Raw genomic sequence first — 9,996 nt, 5'->3', positions numbered from 1 at the left:
GCGGATTCCCACGGGTGTCCTCTTTTCGGAAATGCATGGGGCTCCCTGTTTTCCTTGGTGGCTTGGACACCCGAGGCCCATATCTGTATGTTGTGCCGGTCGGCAGAATGGCTGAGATTCCCCTCTGCAAACAGACTGGGGGTTGCTTGCGTTTTCGGCTTGCCCCTTGCCGGCCAGGTAGGTGCACCCACGCATGTGAGGTACCGTTTTCATCGGGACACCTGTGGGAACGCAGGACGGTAGGCCATGTGTTGTTGGGGGCGTGTTTCGATGGGTGCGTCGAGCGAAATGTGCGGAAAAAGCGTTTTTTCCCCCACATTTCGGACTTTGCAGGGGTGTCTGGGTAAAAAAATCTGGGGCGATGTGCGCAAATCACACCTCTGCGGATTCCCACGGGTGTCCTCTTTTCGGAAATGCATGGGGCTCCCTGTTTTCCTTGGTGGCTTGGACACCCGAGGCCCATATCTGTATGTTGTGCCGGTCGGCAGAATGGCTGAGATTCCCCTCTGCAAACAGACTGGGGGTTGCTTGCGTTTTCGGCTTGCCCCTTGCCGGCCAGGTAGGTGCACCCACGCATGTGAGGTACCGTTTTCATCGGGACACCTGTGGGAACGCGGGACAGTAGGCCATGTGTTGTTGGGGGCGTGTTTCGATGGGTGCGTCGAGCGAAATGTGCGGAAAAAGCGTTTTTTCCCCCACATTTCGGACTTTGCAGGGGTGTCTGGGTAAAAAAATCTGGGGCGATGTGCGCAAATCACACCTCTGCGGATTCCCACGGGTGTCCTCTTTTCGGAAATGCATGGGGCTCCCTGTTTTCCTTGGTGGCTTGGACACCCGAGGCCCATATCTGTATGTTGTGCCGGTCGGCAGAATGGCTGAGATTCCCCTCTGCAAACAGACTGGGGGTTGCTTGCGTTTTCGGCTTGCCCCTTGCCGGCCAGGTAGGTGCACCCACGCATGTGAGGTACCGTTTTCATCGGGACACCTGTGGGAATGCGGGACGGTAGGCCATGTGTTGTTGGGGGCGTGTTTCGATGTGTGCGTCGAGCGAAATGTGCGGAAAAAGCGTTTTTTCCCCCACATTTCGGACTTTGCAGGGGTGTCTGGGTAAAAAAATCTGGGGCGATGTGCGCAAATCACACCTCTGCAGATTCCCACGGGTGTCCTCTTTTCGGAAATGCATGGGGCTCCCTGTTTTCCTTGGTGGCTTGGACACCCGAGGCCCATATCTGTATGTTGTGCCGGTCGGCAGAATGGCTGAGATTCCCCTCTGCAAACAGACTGGGGGTTGCTTGCGTTTTCGGCTTGCCCCTTGCCGGCCAGGTAGGTGCACCCACGCATGTGAGGTACCGTTTTCATTGGGACACCTGTGGGAACGCGGGACAGTAGGCCATGTGTTGTTGGGGGCGTGTTTCGATGGGTGCGTCGAGCGAAATGTGCGGAAAAAGTGTTTTTTCCCCCACGTTTCGGACTTTGCAGGGGTGTCTGGGTAAAAAAATCTGGGGCGATGTGCGCAAATCACACCTCTGCGGATTCCCACGGGTGTCCTCTTTTCGGAAATGCATGGGGCTCCCTGTTTTCCTTGGTGGCTTGGACACCCGAGACCCATATCTGTATGTTGTGCCGGTCGGCAGAATGGCTGAGATTCCCCTCTGCAAACAGACTGGGGGTTGCTTGCGTTTTCGGCTTGCCCCTTGCCGGCCAGGTAGGTGCACCCACGCATGTGAGGTACCGTTTTCATCGGGACACCTGTGGGAACGCGGGACGGTAGGCCATGTGTTGTTGGGGGTGTGTTTCGATGGGTGCGTCGAGCCAAATGTGCGGAAAAAGTGTTTTTTCCCCCACATTTCGGACTTTGCAGGGGTGTCTGGGTAAAAAAATCTGGGGCGATGTGCGCAAATCACACCTCTGCGGATTCCCACGGGTGTCCTCTTTTCGGAAATGCATGGGGCTCCCTGTTTTCCTTGTTGGCTTGGACACCTGAGGCCCATATCTGTATGTTGTGCCGGTCGGCAGAATGGCTGAGATTCCCCTCTGCAAACAGACTGGGGGTTGCTTGCGTTTTCGGCTTGCCCCTTGCCGGCCAGGTAGGTGCACCCACGCATGTGAGGTACCGTTTTCATCGGGACACCTGTGGGAATGCGGGACGGTAGGCCATGTGTTGTTGGGGGCGTGTTTCGATGGGTGCGTCGAGCGAAATGTGCGGAAAAAGCGTTTTTTCCCCCACATTTCGGACTTTGCAGGGGTGTCTGGGTAAAAAAATCTGGGGCGATGTGCGCAAATCACACCTCTGCGGATTCCCACGGGTGTCCTCTTTTCGGAAATGCATGGGGCTCCCTCTTTTCCTTGGTGGCTTGGACACCCGAGGCCCATATCTGTATGTTGTGCCGGTCGGCAGAATGGCTGAGATTCCCCTCTGCAAACAGACTGGGGGTTGCTTGCGTTTTCTGCTTGCCCCTTGCCGGCCAGGTAGGTGCACCCACGCATGTGAGGTACCGTTTTCATCGGGACACCTGTGGGAACGCGGGACGGTAGGCCATGTGTTGTTGGGGGCGTGTTTCGATGGGTGCGTCGAGCAAAATGTGCGGAAAAAGCGTTTTTTCCCCCACATTTCGGACTTTGCAGGGGTGTCTGGGTAAAAAAATCTGGGGCGATGTGCGCAAATCACACCTCTGCGGATTCCCACGGGTGTCCTCTTTTCGGAAATGCATGGGGCTCCCTGTTTTCCTTGGTGGCTTGGACACCCGAGGCCCATATCTGTATGTTGTGCCGGTCGGCAGAATGGCTGAGATTCCCCTCTGCAAACAGACTGGGGGTTGCTTGCGTTTTCGGCTTGCCCCTTGCCGGCCAGGTAGGTGCACCCAAGCATGTGAGGTACCGTTTTCATCGGGACACCTGTGGGAAAGCGGGACGGTAGGCCATGTGTTGTTGGGGGCGTGTTTCGATGGGTGCATCGAGCGAAATGTGCGGGAAAAGCGTTTTTTCCCCCACATTTCGGACTTTGCAGGGGTGTCTGGGTAAAAAAATCTGGGGCGATGTGCGCAAACCACACCTCTGCGGATTCCCACGGGTGTCCTCTTTTCGGAAATGCATGGGGCTCCCTGTTTTCCTTGGTGGCTTGGACACCCGAGGCCCATATCTGTATGTTGTGCCGGTCGGCAGAATGGCTGAGATTCCCCTCTGCAAACAGACTGGGGGTTGCTTGCGTTTTCGGCTTGCCCCTTGCCGGTCAGGTAGGTGCACCCACGCATGTGAGGTACCGTTTTCATCGGGACACCTGTGGGAACGCGGGACGGTAGGCCATGTGTTGTTGGGGGCGTGTTTCGATGGGTGCGTCGAGCGAAATGTGCGGAAAAAGCGTTTTTTCCCCCACATTTCGGACTTTGCAGGGGTGTCTGGGTAAAAAAATCTGGGGCGATGTGCGCAAATCACACCTCTGCGGATTCCCACGGGTGTCCTCTTTTCGGAAATGCATGGGGCTCCCTGTTTTCCTTGGTGGCTTGGACACCCGAGGCCCATATCTGTATGTTGTGCCGGTCGGCAGAATGGCTGAGATTCCCCTCTGCAATCAGACTGGGGGTTGCTTGCGTTTTCGGCTTGCCCCTTGCCGGCCAGGTAGGTACACCCACGCATGTGAGGTACCGTTTTCATCGGGACACCTGTGGGAACGCGGGACGGTAGGCCATGTGTTGTTGGGGGCGTGTTTCGATGGGTGCGTCGAGCGAAATGTGCGGAAAAAGCGTTTTTTCCCCCACATTTCGGACTTTGCAGGGGTGTCTGGGTAAAAAAATCTGGGGCGATGTGCGCAAATCACACCTCTGCGGATTCCCACGGGTGTCCTCTTTTCGGAAATGCATGGGGCTCCCTGTTTTCCTTGGTGGCTTGGACACCCGAGGCCATATCTGTATGTTGTGCCGATCGGCAGAATGGCTGAGATTCCCCTCTGCAATCAGACTGGGGGTTGCTTGCGTTTTCGGCTTGCCCCTTGCCGGCCAGGTAGGTGCACCCACGCATGTGAGGTACCGTTTTCATCGGGACACCTGTGGGAACGCGGGACGGTAGGCCATGTGTTGTTGGGTGCGTGTTTCGATGGGTGCGTCGAGCAAAATGTGCGGAAAAAGTGTTTTTTCCCCCACATTTCGGACATTGCAGGGGTGTCTGGGTAAAAAAATCTGGGGCGATGTGCGCAAATCACACCTCTGCGGATTCCCACGGGTGTCCTCTTTTCGGAAATGCATGGGGCTCCCTGTTTTCCTTGGTGGCTTGGACACCCGAGGCCCATATCTGTATGTTGTGCCGGTCGGCAGAATGGCTGAGATTCCCCTCTGCAAACAGACTGGGGGTTGCTTGCGTTTTCGGCTTGCCCCTTGCCGGCCAGGTAGGTGCACCCATGCATGTGAGGTACCGTTTTCATCGGGACACCTGTGGGAACGCGGGACGGTAGGCCATGTGTTGTTGGGGGCGTGTTTCGATGGGTGCGTCGAGCGAAATGTGCGGAAAAAGTGTTTTTTCCCCCACATTTCGGACTTTGCAGGGGTGTCTGGGTAAAAAAATCTGGGGCGATGTGCGCAAATCACACCTCTGCGGATTCCCACGGGTGTCCTCTTTTCGGAAATGCATGGGGCTCCCTGTTTTCCTTGGTGGCTTGGACACCGAGGCCCATATCTGTATGTTGTGCCGGTCGGCAGAATGGCTGAGATTCCCCTCTGCAAACAGACTGGGGGTTGCTTGCGTCTTCGGCTTGCCCCTTGCCGGCCAGGTAGGTGCACCCAAGCATGTGAGGTACCGTTTTCATCGGGACACCTGTGGGAACGCCGGACGGTAGGCCATGTGTTGTTGGGGGCGTGTTTCGATGGGTGCGTCGAGCGAAATGTGCGGGAAAAGCGTTTTTTCCCCCACATTTCGGACTTTGCAGGGGTGTCTGGGTAAAAAAATCTGGGGCGATGTGCGCAAATCACACCTCTGCGGATTCCCACGGGTGTCCTCTTTTCGGAAATGCATGGGGCTCCCTGTTTTCCTTGGTGGCTTGGACACCCGAGGCCCATATCTGTATGTTGTGCCGGTCGGCAGAATGGCTGAGATTACCCTCTGCAATCAGACTGGGGGTTGCTTGCGTTTTCGGCTTGCCCCTTGCCGGCCAGGTAGGTGCACCCACGCATGTGAGGTACCGTTTTCATCGGGACACCTGTGGGAACGCGGGACGGTAGGCCATGTGTTGTTGGGGGCGTGTTTCGATGGGTGCGTCGAGCGAAATGTGCGGAAAAAGCGTTTTTTCCCCCACATTTCGGACTTTGCAGGGGTGTCTGGGTAAAAAAATCTGGGGCGATGTGCGCAAATCACACCTCTGCGGATTCCCACGGGTGTCCTCTTTTCGGAAATGCATGGGGCTCCCTGTTTTCCTTGGTGGCTTGGACACCCGAGGCCCATATCTGTATGTTGTGCCGGTCGGCAGAATGGCTGAGATTCCCCTCTGCAAACAGACTGGGGGTTGCTTGCGTTTTCGGCTTGCCCCTTGCCGGCCAGGTAGGTGCACCCACGCATGTGAGGTACCGTTTTCATCGGGACACCTGTGGGAACGCGGGACGGTAGGCCATGTGTTGTTGGGGGCGTGTTTCGATGGGTGCGTCGAGCGAAATGTGCGGAAAAAGCGTTTTTTCCCCCACATTTCGGACTTTGCAGGGGTGTCTGGGTAAAAAAATCTGGGGCGATGTGCGCAAATCACACCTCTGGGGATTCCCACGGGTGTCCTCTTTTCGGAAATGCATGGGGCTCCCTGTTTTCCTTGGTGGCTTGGACACCCGAGGCCCATATCTGTATGTTGTGCCGGTCGGCAGAATGGCTGAGATTCCCCTCTGCAAACAGACTGGGGGTTGCTTGCGTTTTCGGCTTGCCCCTTGCCGGCCAGGTAGGTGCACCCACGCATGTGAGGTACCGTTTTCATCGGGACACCTGTAGGAACGCGGGACAGTAGGCCATGTGTTGTTGGGGGCGTGTTTCGATGGGTGCGTCTAGCGAAATGTGCAGGAAAAGCGTTTTTTCCCCCACATTTCGGACTTTGCAGGGGTGTCCGGGTAAAAAAATCTGGGGCGATGTGCGCAAATCACACCTCTGCGGATTCCCACAGGTGTCCTCTTTTCGGAAATGCATGGGGCTCCCTGTTTTCCTTGGTGGCTTGGACACCCGAGGCCCATATCTGTATGTTGTGCCGGTCGGCAGAATGGCTGAGATTCCCCTCTGCAAACAGACTGGGGATTGCTTGCGTTTTCGGCTTGCCCCTTGCCGGCCAGGTAGGTGCACCCACGCATGTGAGGTACCGTTTTCATCGGGACACCTGTGGGAACGCGGGACGGTAGGCCATGTGTTATTGGGGGCGTGTTTCGATGGGTGCGTCGAGCGAAATGTGCGGAAAAAGCGTTTTTTCCCCCACATTTCGGACTTTGCAGGGGTGTCTGGGTAAAAAAATCTGGGGCGATGTGCGCAAATCACACCTCTGTGGATTCCCACGGGTGTCCTCTTTTCGGAAATGCATGGGGCTCCCTGTTTTCCTTGGTGGCTTGGACACCCGAGGCCCATATCTGTATGTTGTGCCGGTCGGCAGAATGGCTGAGATTCCCCTCTGCAATCAGACTGGGGGTTGCTTGCATTTTCGGCTTGCCCCTTGCCGGCCAGGTAGGTGCACCCACGCATGTGAGGTACCGTTTTCATCGGGACACCTGTGGGAACGCGGGACAGTAGGCCATGTGTTGTTGGGGGCGTGTTTCGATGGGTGCTTCGAGCGAAATGTGCGGAAAAAGCGTTTTTTCCCCCACATTTCGGACTTTGCAGGGGTGTCTGGGTAAAAAAATCTGGGGCGATGTGCACAAATCACACCTCTCTGGATTCCCACGGGTGTCCTCTTTTCGGAAATGCATGGGGCTCCCTGTTTTCCTTGGTGGCTTGGACACCCGAGACCCATATCTGTATGTTGTGCCGGTCGGCAGAATGGCTGAGATTCCCCTCTGCAAACAGACTGGGGGTTGCTTGCGTTTTCGGCTTGCCCCTTGCCGGCCAGGTAGGTGCACCCACGCATGTGAGGTACCGTTTTCATCGGGACACCTGTGGGAACGCGGGACGGTAGGCCATGTGTTGTTGGGGGCGTGTTTCGATGGGTGCGTCGAGCGAAATGTGCGGAAAAAGCGTTTTTTCCCCCACATTTCGGACTTTGCAGGGGTGTCTGGGTAAAAAAATCTGGGGCGATGTGCGCAAATCACACCTCTGCGGATTCCCACGGGTGTCCTCTTTTCGGAAATGCATGGGGCTCCCTGTTTTCCTTGGTGGCTTGGACACCCGAGGCCCATATCTGTATGTTGTGCCGGTCGGCAGAATGGCTGAGATTCCCCTCTGCAAACAGACTGGGGGTTGCTTGCGTCTTCGGCTTGCCCCTTGCCGGCCAGGTAGGTGCACCCACGCATGTGAGGTACCGTTTTCATCGGGACACCTGTGGGAACGCGGGACGGTAGGCCATGTGTTGTTGGGGGCGTGTTTCGATGGGTGCGTCGAGCGAAATGTGCGGAAAAAGCGTTTTTTCCCCCACATTTCGGACTTTGCAGGGGTGTCTGGGTAAAAGAATCTGGGGCAATGTGCGCAAATCACACCTCTGCGGATTCCCACGGGTGTCCTCTTTTCGGAAATGCATGGGGCTCCCTGTTTTCCTTGGTGGCTTGGACACCCGAGGCCCATATCTGTATGTTGTGCCGGTCGGCAGAATGGCTGAGACTCCCCTCTGCAAACAGACTGGGGGTTGCTTGCGTTTTCGGCTTGCCCCTTGCCGGCCAGGTAGGTGCACCCACGCATGTGAGGTACCGTTTTCATCGGGACACCTGTGGGAACGCGGGACGGTAGGCCATGTTTTGTTGGGGGCGTGTTTCGATGGGTGCGTCGAGCGAAATGTGCGGAAAAAGCGTTTTTTCCCCCACATTTCGGACTTTGCAGGGGTGTCTGGGTAAACAAATCTGGGGCGATGTGCGCAAATCACACCTCTGCGGATTCCCACGGGTGTCCTCTTTTTGGAAATGCATGGGGCTCCCTGTTTTCCTTGGTGGCTTGGACACCCGAGGCCCATATCTGTATGTTGTGCCAGTCGGCAGAATGGCTGAGATTCCCCTCTGCAAACAGACTGGGGGTTGCTTGCGTTTTCGGCTTGCCCCTTGCCGGCCAGGGAGGTGAACCCACGCATGTGAGGTACCGTTTTCATCGGGACACCTGTGGGAACGCGGGACGGTAGGCCATGTGTTGTTGGGGGCGTGTTTCGATGGGTGCGTCGAGCAAAATGTGCGGAAAAAGCGTTTTTTCCCCCACATTTCGGACTTTGCAGGGGTGTCTGGGTAAAAAAATCTGCGGCGATGTGCGCAAATCACACCTCTGCGGATTCCCACGGGTGTCCTCTTTTCGGAAATGCATGGGGCTCCCTGTTTTCCTTGGTGGCTTGGACACCCGAGGCCCATATCTGTATGTTGTGCCGGTCGGCAGAATGGCTGAGATTCCCCTCTGCAAACAGACTGGGGGTTGCTTGCGTTTTCGGCTTGCCCCTTGCCGGCCAGGTAGGTGCACCCACGCATGTGAGGTACCGTTTTCATCGGGACACCTGTGGGAACGCGGGACAGTAGGCCATGTGTTGTTGGGGGCGTGTTTCGATGGGTGCGTCGAGCGAAATGTGCGGAAAAAGCGTTTTTTCCCCCACATTTCGGACATTGCAGGGGTGTCTGGGTAAAAAAATCTGGGGCGATGTGCGCAAATCACACCTCTGCGGATTCCCACGGGTGTCTTCTTTTCGGAAATGCATGGGGCTCCCTGTTTTCCTTGGTGGCTTGGACACCCGAGGCCCATATCTGTATGTTGTGCCGGTCGGCAGAATGGCTGAGATTCCCCTCTGCAAACAGACTGGGGGTTGCTTGCGTTTTCGGCTTGCCCCTTGCCGGCCAGGTAGGTGCACCCACGCATGTGAGGTACCGTTTTCATCGGGACACCTGTGGGAACGCGGGACGGTAGGCCATGTGTTGTTGGGGGCGTGTTTCGATGGGTGCGTCGAGCGAAATGTGCGGAAAAAGTGTTTTTTCCCCCACATTTCGGACTTTGCAGGGGTGTCTGGGTAAAAAAATCTGGGGCGATGTGCGCAAATCACACCTCTGCGGATTCCCACGGGTGTCCTCTTTTCGGAAATGCATGGGGCTCCCTGTTTTCCTTGGTGGCTTGGACACCGAGGCCCATATCTGTATGTTGTGCCGGTCGGCAGAATGGCTGAGATTCCCCTCTGCAAACAGACTGGGGGTTGCTTGCGTCTTCGGCTTGCCCCTTGCCGGCCAGGTAGGTGCACCCACGCATGTGAGGTACCGTTTTCATCGGGACACCTGTGGGAACGCGGGACGGTAGGCCATGTGTTGTTGGGGGCGTGTTTCGATGGGTGCGTCGAGCGAAATGTGCGGAAAAAGCGTTTTTTCCCCCACATTTCGGACTTTGCAGGGGTGTCTGGGTAAAAAAATCTGGGGCGATGTGCGCAAATCACATCTCTGCGGATTCCCACGGGTGTCCTCTTTTCGGAAATGCATGGGGCTCCCTGTTTTCCTTGGTGGCTTAGACACCCGAGGCCCATATCTGTATGTTGTGCCGGTCGGCAGAATGGCTGAGATTCCCCTCTGCAAACAGACTGGGGGTTGCTTGCGTCTTCGGCTTGCCCCTTGCCGGCCAGGTAGGTGCACCCACGCATGTGAGGTACCGTTTTCATCGGGACACCTGTGGGAACGCGGGACGGTAGGCCATGTGTTGTTGGGGGCGTGTTTCGATGGGTGCGTCGAGCGAAATGTGCAGAAAAAGCGTTTTTTCCCCCACATTTCGGACTTTGCAGGGGTGTCTGGGTAAAAAAATCTGGGGCGATGTGCGCAAATCACACCTCTGCGGATTCCCACGGCTGTCCTCTTTTCGGAAATGCATGGCTCCCTGTTTTCCTTGGTGGCTTGGACA

Source organism: Ambystoma mexicanum, chromosome 7p (genome assembly GCF_040938575.1).
Source record: "Ambystoma mexicanum isolate Mex_15411 chromosome 7p, UKY_AmexF1_1, whole genome shotgun sequence".
In the NCBI taxonomy this organism is placed as follows: domain Eukaryota; kingdom Metazoa; phylum Chordata; class Amphibia; order Caudata; family Ambystomatidae; genus Ambystoma; species Ambystoma mexicanum.
This window is presented reverse-complemented; position numbering follows the sequence as displayed.